Below are 8,635 nucleotides of genomic sequence, written 5' to 3' on the forward strand. Positions count from 1 at the left end.
CTGTTAACATAAAGATTATGGCAAAATATATTGAAGGTTCAATTAAAGTACTTTTTTTTCTGGGATTCCATATGAAATATTAAACCACAGGGTACAAAGATGATATATTCAATAACTGTGTCCCTTTTTCAGATTTTTTAAAAAATAAAATTGGTGTTGTTTCTATTTAGTTTTTTACTTTAGTAATATGTATATTTATCTGTCTGTGCAGAAAACTGTGGAAGGGGATGGATATTTGGACTGGGTTTGATATGTACGTTTGAGGTTTTTTTGGTTAATGATGAACTTTCAACTTCCCTCTCCCTAATCAGGAGAAATCTGCACTTGAAATCAAGAGTGGTGTGCAGCTGCAGTTTACAGAGACAGCCTCTGGAAGAAGATTCTGCTGTACATGTTTTGCGGTTTCAGCGAATGTAGTCAGATCATTGCCTTGTGTATATTAAACATTATAAACTGTAATTGATCATAACTTCACGGAAATGTTCTTCTTAGCCACTTTTTATAGAATTGTAATGCTAGGAAATTAAATAGATGGTAATTAACATATGGGGCACAAGCAGCCATACAGTGCCTGTTGCTCTTTTTTTAACATGTTAGCAGCACTCTGTATAGCCATAGGTTTGTGTTTTCTCAGGGAATTTTGCTATCTTTTCCTGTTCTGCAGATCCAGAAAAATTAAGCAGAGCATCGAGGGTAAACTATTACTCACTTCATGTGTGCATTAACCTATTGATGCTCACTGTACATCTTGTGCAGTTTCATCAGAAAGCTGAGGGAAATTTATGTGTAATATTTCAAGTCTTCAGCATATTCTGTTTCCAAATATTTTTAAGTTATGCTTTAGCTAATGATTTATTTTTCTCATATATTTAGTATTGTATTGTTAATTACTATTTTGTTGACACACAATGAAGACTTTATTATTTTGCTGGTATAATAAATGAGCCTGTGTGGTAATACTGCCCTGGTACCATTCTGACTTGGACATGGTAATTCTATGAAAATTTGTGAAAATATATTAAACAGAATTTTTTTAAGTCAACACAAGCTGAATTGCAGGTAAAAATATTTTTGTCCATGGTAGTGTGAAATATTTTATCTGTACTTATAGATACTTTTGCAGAGTTAAATCTGGATACCTTGCTGGTATGTGGAATTCTGATGCAAGTTGTGCAATAGAGATCTTCATCCTCACCCTCTGTGGATTAGCAACAGCTACCTGCGCTCTCGTGTCAAAGCCGTAACTTTGTGGTTAATCAAAAACATTGATTGAAACATAAAAAAGTGCACTAAGATATTACCACTTGTGGACAAGTGGTTGGGCAAGTCAGAGTTAATACTTTACAAACTCTGCTTGCATTAGCATGCAAGATCAACTCTTTTGGGTCCTCGCCGATAGTTGATTTGTGAGACCCTTAATGTGCCAAGGAGGCAGGTCAGGCCAGCCCGTGAGTGAGCTGCTGAGCCTGTGCGGGTCCCCGTGTAGCTGCTTGCGCTTGTGCTGTTTATGCTTCAGGCGGACCCCGGGAGCACGGTGGGTTAAAGGGAAACGTTGGTCTGAACGGGGAATTTGGATCCTTTCAGGGAACTAAGATGTTGTGCACTGTGTTAGCTAATGTATGATACTTGCTGGTACACTGAATTCTAATAGGCGTCAAACGGGACGGAGTTTTGTTGTAATTTTTTAAAGAGATAGTCATTGGAATTGATTCTGTGCGTTATCAGCGAAGCATTAAAATGATAGATTATAGTCTTCAGATCTTTTACTACTTTAATTTGTCAAGCGTACTGGTGGATTGTGTACAGAATGTGAAGCGTTAATAGCGGGGCTGGAAACGCTCCTTCTCCCTTGTTAACATGGCAGCGCCATAAATCTGCCCACCGAAATGGCTTTTTATTAATGACAGAATTCCGAATCCCACCACCACCACCACCATCACCACCATCATGCACTTTTTAGGGAATAAACCCTCCCCCACCTCCTGTGAGGGGTGCCTTGGCTCGGCGCTCGCTGAGGGCCGGGCCCGGCGCGGGGCGGGGGCGGCCCCGGCGCGGCCCTTGCGCTGCGCGGCCGCGGCGCTGGGTGGCAGCAGATTTTCGTGGGACGGCGGAGGCGGATCCGGGGCTGTCCCCGTCCCCTTCCCCCTCCCTGCCTGGCCCGCGCCGTTTCTGCCTTTTTTCCAGGAGAGGGCGTCCTTCCCCAAGCGATGAGGGGCAGAGCTGCCCGGCGCGGCCTCTCCTGGGTGGTGACGAGCGTAGACATCGAGCGGCTTTTGTCTGTAATTCTCTCTTAGGGTTTCCCGCTTCTTCCTACTTATTGCTAGGGGAGAGCAAATAAACTGCCTTAAATTCAAAACGTGAAAGATATCCTGAAACTCACTGGTAATGTCTCCGAATAAACCAGCGATGGGCCACGGATTAATGGTTTACTTTAAACCTGTGTGAATACCATAACCTTTTTTGGATGAGAAAATCTCAGTTAATACAACTTACATGAAACTCGGGTAGAGGATGCTAATTGCTTCATTTTCTTTGTTCATTTAGATTGTGCTTGCCTTTCTGTGAATGGCGAGAGAGCAGATTTTTAAAAGGTAATTGTAACTCTCACATTGTACAGCGTTTTCCTTGATTATTTGCTGTATTCTGGATTTGTATGGTACTGCCATTAGATCTTATAATAATGTTCTACTCTGCAAATTTTTAAGGTTCAAATAAAGTTTAATTGTTTGCAAACTGTTATGATGCTAATAATTCAACAGCCTGCTGTGTTACTAATGAAATTACTTTGTTATGATTAATTTGGAAAATAGTGTGTTGATTGTAGTAATTAAGCACAACAAGGTGAAGTAAATGATTCTAATGCCATCTGGCCTCCAGACTGAATGAAGAAATGAAATGGGGCTGTCATTTGAATTTATTCAGAGAAGTAAGGGTAATACAAATGCTTTTTATAGCAGAGGCACCCGGATATAATCATGCCACTCTGTAGTATCTTTTCATGTGGTTCTGTGTACAGATAACTGGTTCACATATTTTTGCAGCATCTCGTTAGGATATACCCCTTTGTGCATACTGCCACTAATTACATGTACTGATGGCAGTGCATGCACTGGTTCTTCTATCAGAAAGATGTATGGATAAGATTTAGAGAAGTGATATGGCTCAGCTTACCTTTTGATCCCCTATTAAGGATAAAAACTTTCTGTGACTGGAATTAAGCTGAAAGTGAATTCTAATTAATATCCCATTCTAAATTCAAAGCTAAATGCATAAACTTCTTTCATTTTTTTTGGCTCTGCAGTCTGAGTATGGCACAGTATTAGAAGGAATGTAAAGAGTAACCCTTTAGAACCTGACCCAAAGATTGTTGAAACCGAGAAGCTATTGAATTCACTTGCTTTTGCATCAGGATCTCAAACAGTAACTCAAAAATGGGGAATACAGTTTCAAAGTGCTTTCTTTGCTGAATCCTCTCTGTCCTTTCAGAAAGAGATGCAATTATTTCCATAAGCTGGACCAAACAAAAGAATAGCACTGTTTTCTTTAAGCCAAATGATAGAAAAATGGATTTCTATCATGCTCAGGTAAAGCAAAATGAAGTTGTGGGTGTAAATTAAAATCCTGGCATGATAAAGTTCAGTGGGATCTAGAGGGAAGCTGTAAAATATTAAGCTGTGGTGAAAGTACCCAGGTAGATGACAGCGGTGTGCTCTTCAGTTGCATGAGCCATTTGAAGTTTCTCTCATCTCTCACTCAGGTCGATGAAAAATTTATTAGTATGTAACTGTGGGAAAAAGCATATGCATGGAAACCTTATAAACAACTTTCCGTTTTCCGAGTACTGATAAACTCTGTAAGACCTCCACTTACCAGAGTTTCTCTGAAGTTGATATTTTACAGAGAGGAGTCTGCTTAATTCCATCTTTATTTAGGAAATCTGACACTAAGCTCAGCAAAAAGTGCTCTGCCAAATCTGCATCTCTGTCTTAGAGTTCACTTCCTGCTGTGAGGGACCAGCACCAACCAGCTTCACATTATGAACTTAAAATTGTGGATTCAAGCTGGATGTAAGCACAGCATTTGGCACTTCTGGGATGTAATTGTGACTTGATTCGTCTTTCCATCCTACAGGATGAAGTAAAGGGGGCTTAGATGGCAGCAAGATGTGCAAGTGAAAGAAATGCAGCTTTTCTTAGCCAGCTGTGTTGTGCTAAGGAATATATATGTTTATTTTCCCTTTAATTGTAAAGCAGATTAGGCAGTGATAACCCCTGAATTCTTATATCATAGCCTTTTACGGATTTGTTTAGGAGTGATTTTGTAATGGGATCTAGACAATTCTCTTTCTGATGTCTGGAGTTACTCCAAACTATCACATAGAGAAATTCATAGAAATTCAGTTGCTGGGTTCAAAGCAAAGTAGAGGAAAAACCTCTGCACCTGAAAGCCATGTTAACATAAGTCAAATTTAAAACTGAAGCTGTCAGCTTCTTCCCAGCTTTTTGGGAGGACAAGTCTTTTAATTAACAGGAAAAGCTTAAAAATCCGAGGTGTCATCTTGTAGCAATGTGTCGGAGAACAAAGTACAACGGTGCAGGCAGTCTGAGAAGAAGAGCTGCTGGTAGATGAAGAAGCAGATAGTTTCAAATGCCACTAAAAACCAATCTATCTCTATTAATTTTCTGCTCTAGCAAACTGATATGTTGGAGCTTTTATCCTAAAGTATTCTCACTGTCTCACAACCCATAGAGAAAACTTCCTTTCACCCTCTACTGTAAAGCAAGTGCTACTCCATAAAGAGATTTGTTGGCTAATGAGCATTTTACAGCAAGACTTTAAAGTTTATGCTGTGAGATGAAAAAAAAAAATAAAAAATCCACATTCAGTTACAGTGGGCGGATTTATGTTGGTGGAAGAGAATTACCAGTTTGGCCACTTCCAATCTGCTGTAATTGCTTCCATATTTGTAAATAGTGCTGTGGGATTTTTAATGGCCACGGCAATAAGGACTTTAGTTTTACACCTTGTGCTACAAGACAAGTATGTAGAACCCAGAGCTGACCCCCATGCAGAACTGCCTGGGGTAAAGGAAAAAAAGTATTGCACAGGATCATTATCAATCTTTGAAAAGCCAGCAGCATAGATGTGTGCCTTGGCAGCCTCCCACCCAAGAGCTTACATGGCCCAATGCTGCTTTTTAATAGTCAGTTCTAATAGGGTCAGCATGAGAAGAACAGAGCACAGTCTGACAGGTGTGGGCAACTCAGTTTGTTCATTGATGGTCTTCAGCTTCTCAGACTTATTTCAGTGTGGAAGGGAAAAAATGAAATCTGTAAACAGTCACATGGCATCAGGAGAGAATTTTCCTTTTCTGTTTCTCCCTTCTGAGAGGACTGCCATTCTTTCCTTATATTTAAATTAAAAGCAGTCGGGCATGAATGCACACATGTGTATAGGAAGGAGTGGGTTTTATTATATCGTCACTTACAATCTTGTTTTGATGCTGGTTTCTCCTTTCTGGTGTTTACGTTGACGTGCTCATAATTCTATTAGCTCCATTTTTGTAATTTCCCACCATTTTAGTGCATTGTGTCAGCAGTATCTTATCAAAATATCTGTGTCTTTTGTGACCGTAATTTTTGTTTGTGTGTAAAATACTCCAGACTAATGCTTTGAAACTTTTTCTTATTTTCAAGCTGATTTTGGACTTAGTTTTAGTGTATTAGACATCAATCAAAGGGGAAGAAGTGAATAATCTGTACATCTAGAGTTTCTGTTACTTTACTGAAAAATAGGCAATCCACATTAGCAATTGTGATAACTGTTTTGGAAGGTCTCTAAACTAACTGGCTTCCTTTCCATTAATTTGTTTCTGATTCTGAGACTTGCACAGTATGCTTAACCTTAGACTGAGACTACCTATTCAGCTACTTGCTGTCCCGTTGTAGCCACCCAAGGTCACCTATAGGTTGTTATTGACTTGTGGCCAGAGTTGCCTCCCTCTAATGTATTTGGTACTGCTTTAAAGGCAGAGCTCAGGAAACAAACATCTTATCTCCTGAGCTTTGTAAATTTTCAGGTGAATGAAAGTTCAAAATGCAGAAGCATCATCCAGAATAATCTCTCTCACTAAGTCATGTTTATGATTTGTATTTCTGTGAATACTCCATCTTCACTTTGCTCCTGCATTAATTTACTTAAAAAATTGTGAATAGGAGACCATGTACCATGAGATGTCTTCCTAAAACATTAGATTTTGACAGAATTGGGTCAAATTAATGTTTCAGGTGCAGAGTATGTGAATGCTACTTGAAAGTGTGAACCTGAATACATACCGGTGGTGGTCTCTGTCAGGCTTTGGCAAGTGGAGAACAAAAGAGCTACGTATCTGGCCCTTAGCTGAAAACTGAGCCTTACTGATCTATGTCTGATATTATCTTAGGCCCTTCAGCTGCACTCTTGCTTCTGAGCATCTCTAATTCAATGAGCTAGAAATTTATGCAGGTGTTTGTCCATCAGGTGTAGATCAGGGTTTTGAATTATAGCCTGATCTGACAGAATGGCATACAAAACCATGATGTGATACGTTCCCATTTGTGGGTCCTCAGTCTAGCTGATGATTCCAGCAAGTATATGTGCACCACAAAGAGATTTCATCGTGTCTGTTTCATTAAATGGTAATGATAATGTTTTTCAGTGGAATTCTATTTTGCACATTCTGTCTGGCTGATGTAAAGGAGGCCTTCATGCAAAATACCCTTGCTTAGATGTCAGAACATCTGAAACATAGGGAATACGTGTTAGAGTAATTCAGTCTGAAGCTGACCAGGGTGACTCATAGAGATCACAGAATGGAGTGCTGAGCAGCTACTGAGGTCACATATATTTCATTTGGTAAACAGTGTTTGATTATGAATTGTGATAATGCAGACAATCATTTCAATAACTTTGTCTAGTTAACAATAACAGTAGACATACTGTTTGTTAAATGGATTAACTGAAATTGCTGTAGCTTTTCAGACTACATTCATCGTAATACTTGGTTGTGTATGTCCTTCCCTTGTCTGTGGGCTTGTGACTGTTCTGCTCATCCTGAATGTTGTCATTTTTGCTGGAATTACAGAAAAAAATTGAAATGTAGGCAGTTGTCAATGACACAGACATCTTCTGTCTTTTCCACTGTCTGCTTCCTGAAAACAGTCAGTTCCGCATGTGTAGTCTGAAACAAGGGAATTTAGCCATGTGACTCCCCCTTTAACTCAGCAAAAGTTATATAGGTAATTCTTAATTTGAGGGCACAGTATTAACTCCTCATTGACAAGAGTAAGGATTAGTCACATAGTTCCCTTGGCTTTATTGCAACTGCTCCTGAAATGTCTTACTCATGAGATACAGGATTTAGAATCAAATTGTTAAATATTGTGGAAAATTAATTAAGTTTTGTAGTTTAAAGTGGAGCTAACCATCAGTTAACTACCCAGATACAGGATGCCAGTTAATCTATGAAGTGGTTCTTGATGTTCAAAATCACTCTGTACCCAGCACTTAACAAATACAGGTAGTATTGTGAGCACAAAACGAATGGTTTTGGTGATTTTGATCTCCAGAGAGGCTCTCCTTGGCATAAGATAGTTCTTGTAACCAGATGGAAGTATTTTACATCCTACTCATTTTGAACTCCCAGTTCACATCCTGATGATCTGCACACTCTGCGCTGAGGTCTGATTGATTATACCAGGATTAATTGGGTTTTGCTCTTCTGAAAACATTGCAGGTATGCCAGATGTGAGAAAAGTTGTGTTTGACCCTGTCTGTTTCATTGCTCCATTTCCCTACCAAGTGAGAATTGTATAGGGGCAGGTACTAATACTGTATTCAGGAATCTTATAGACAGCTGTCAATGGCAGATGAATGTGCTGGCTGTGCCTCTCCTTTCAGCCAAGGATCAAGTCTATAGTAATAGTAATAGTGAGGATTTATCTTGTTATATGAGTATACTGACACAGAATTATAACATCTGTATATGGGCCACTGACAGTCCTTATGTCTCCTAGTATATTCTATTTTCTCTAGGCCAAATTTATTGCTCTCATAATTAAGTCCTATCCTGAGAACTTAATGGAGTTGCAGGTTCTGAAAGTAGCAGGAAATACAGTTCCTTGCCAGGAGCTTGCGCAGTGTCTGCTCCGGTCTGCCCAGGGTGTTAATTCCACCCATTCCGAGGGAAGGGTGAGTGACACAGGACGTGGCTTTAGAAGAAACTCCAAGTTGGTAATTTTTATCGTTTGTTCCATCTCATGTTAGGAATGCCTGAGTGGCCTTTTGTTCTCAGTAGTCTCACACCCCTAGTTGCTAAATGGGATCACGTTAATCATGGATGACACCAAGAAATAACAGGCTTACATTGCTTCCAGGTAGAGGTGGATCAGACACAAGGTGAAGCTTTCCAGTGGTGAGGGCAGTGAAGCATTTGGGTTAGTTGCCTGGGGAGCTTCTGTGATTTCCATTTCTGGAGGATTTGGAGAACCTGCAGGGAATGAACTCACCTGCTAGGAATGACTGAACCATGGCGATTCCTGCCTTGGGGTTGGGGCATGTACTAAATCACCTTCTAAGGTCTGTTCCAGGCCAGTTT

The 8,635-nt window shown here is 39.8% G+C and overlaps 1 protein-coding gene across 1 annotated transcript in view; it reads left to right on the top strand.

The window, feature by feature from the left end:
- The window catches only part of SKAP2 (src kinase associated phosphoprotein 2), a 118,859-nt gene extending 116,122 nt beyond the window's left edge, over positions 1 to 2,737 (top strand). The window contains exon 14 of the mRNA XM_014248799.2: positions 312 to 2,737. The gene's annotated coding sequence lies outside the window, so the exon portion shown is untranslated. The remainder of the gene's footprint in view (positions 1 to 311) is intronic.
- Positions 2,738 to 8,635: the final 5,898 nt, after the last annotated feature.

Source organism: Pseudopodoces humilis, chromosome 1, assembly GCF_049639895.1.
Source record: "Pseudopodoces humilis isolate 2021_Gansu_Grassland_sample_001 chromosome 1, ASM4963989v1, whole genome shotgun sequence".
Lineage (NCBI taxonomy): Eukaryota > Metazoa > Chordata > Aves > Passeriformes > Paridae > Pseudopodoces > Pseudopodoces humilis.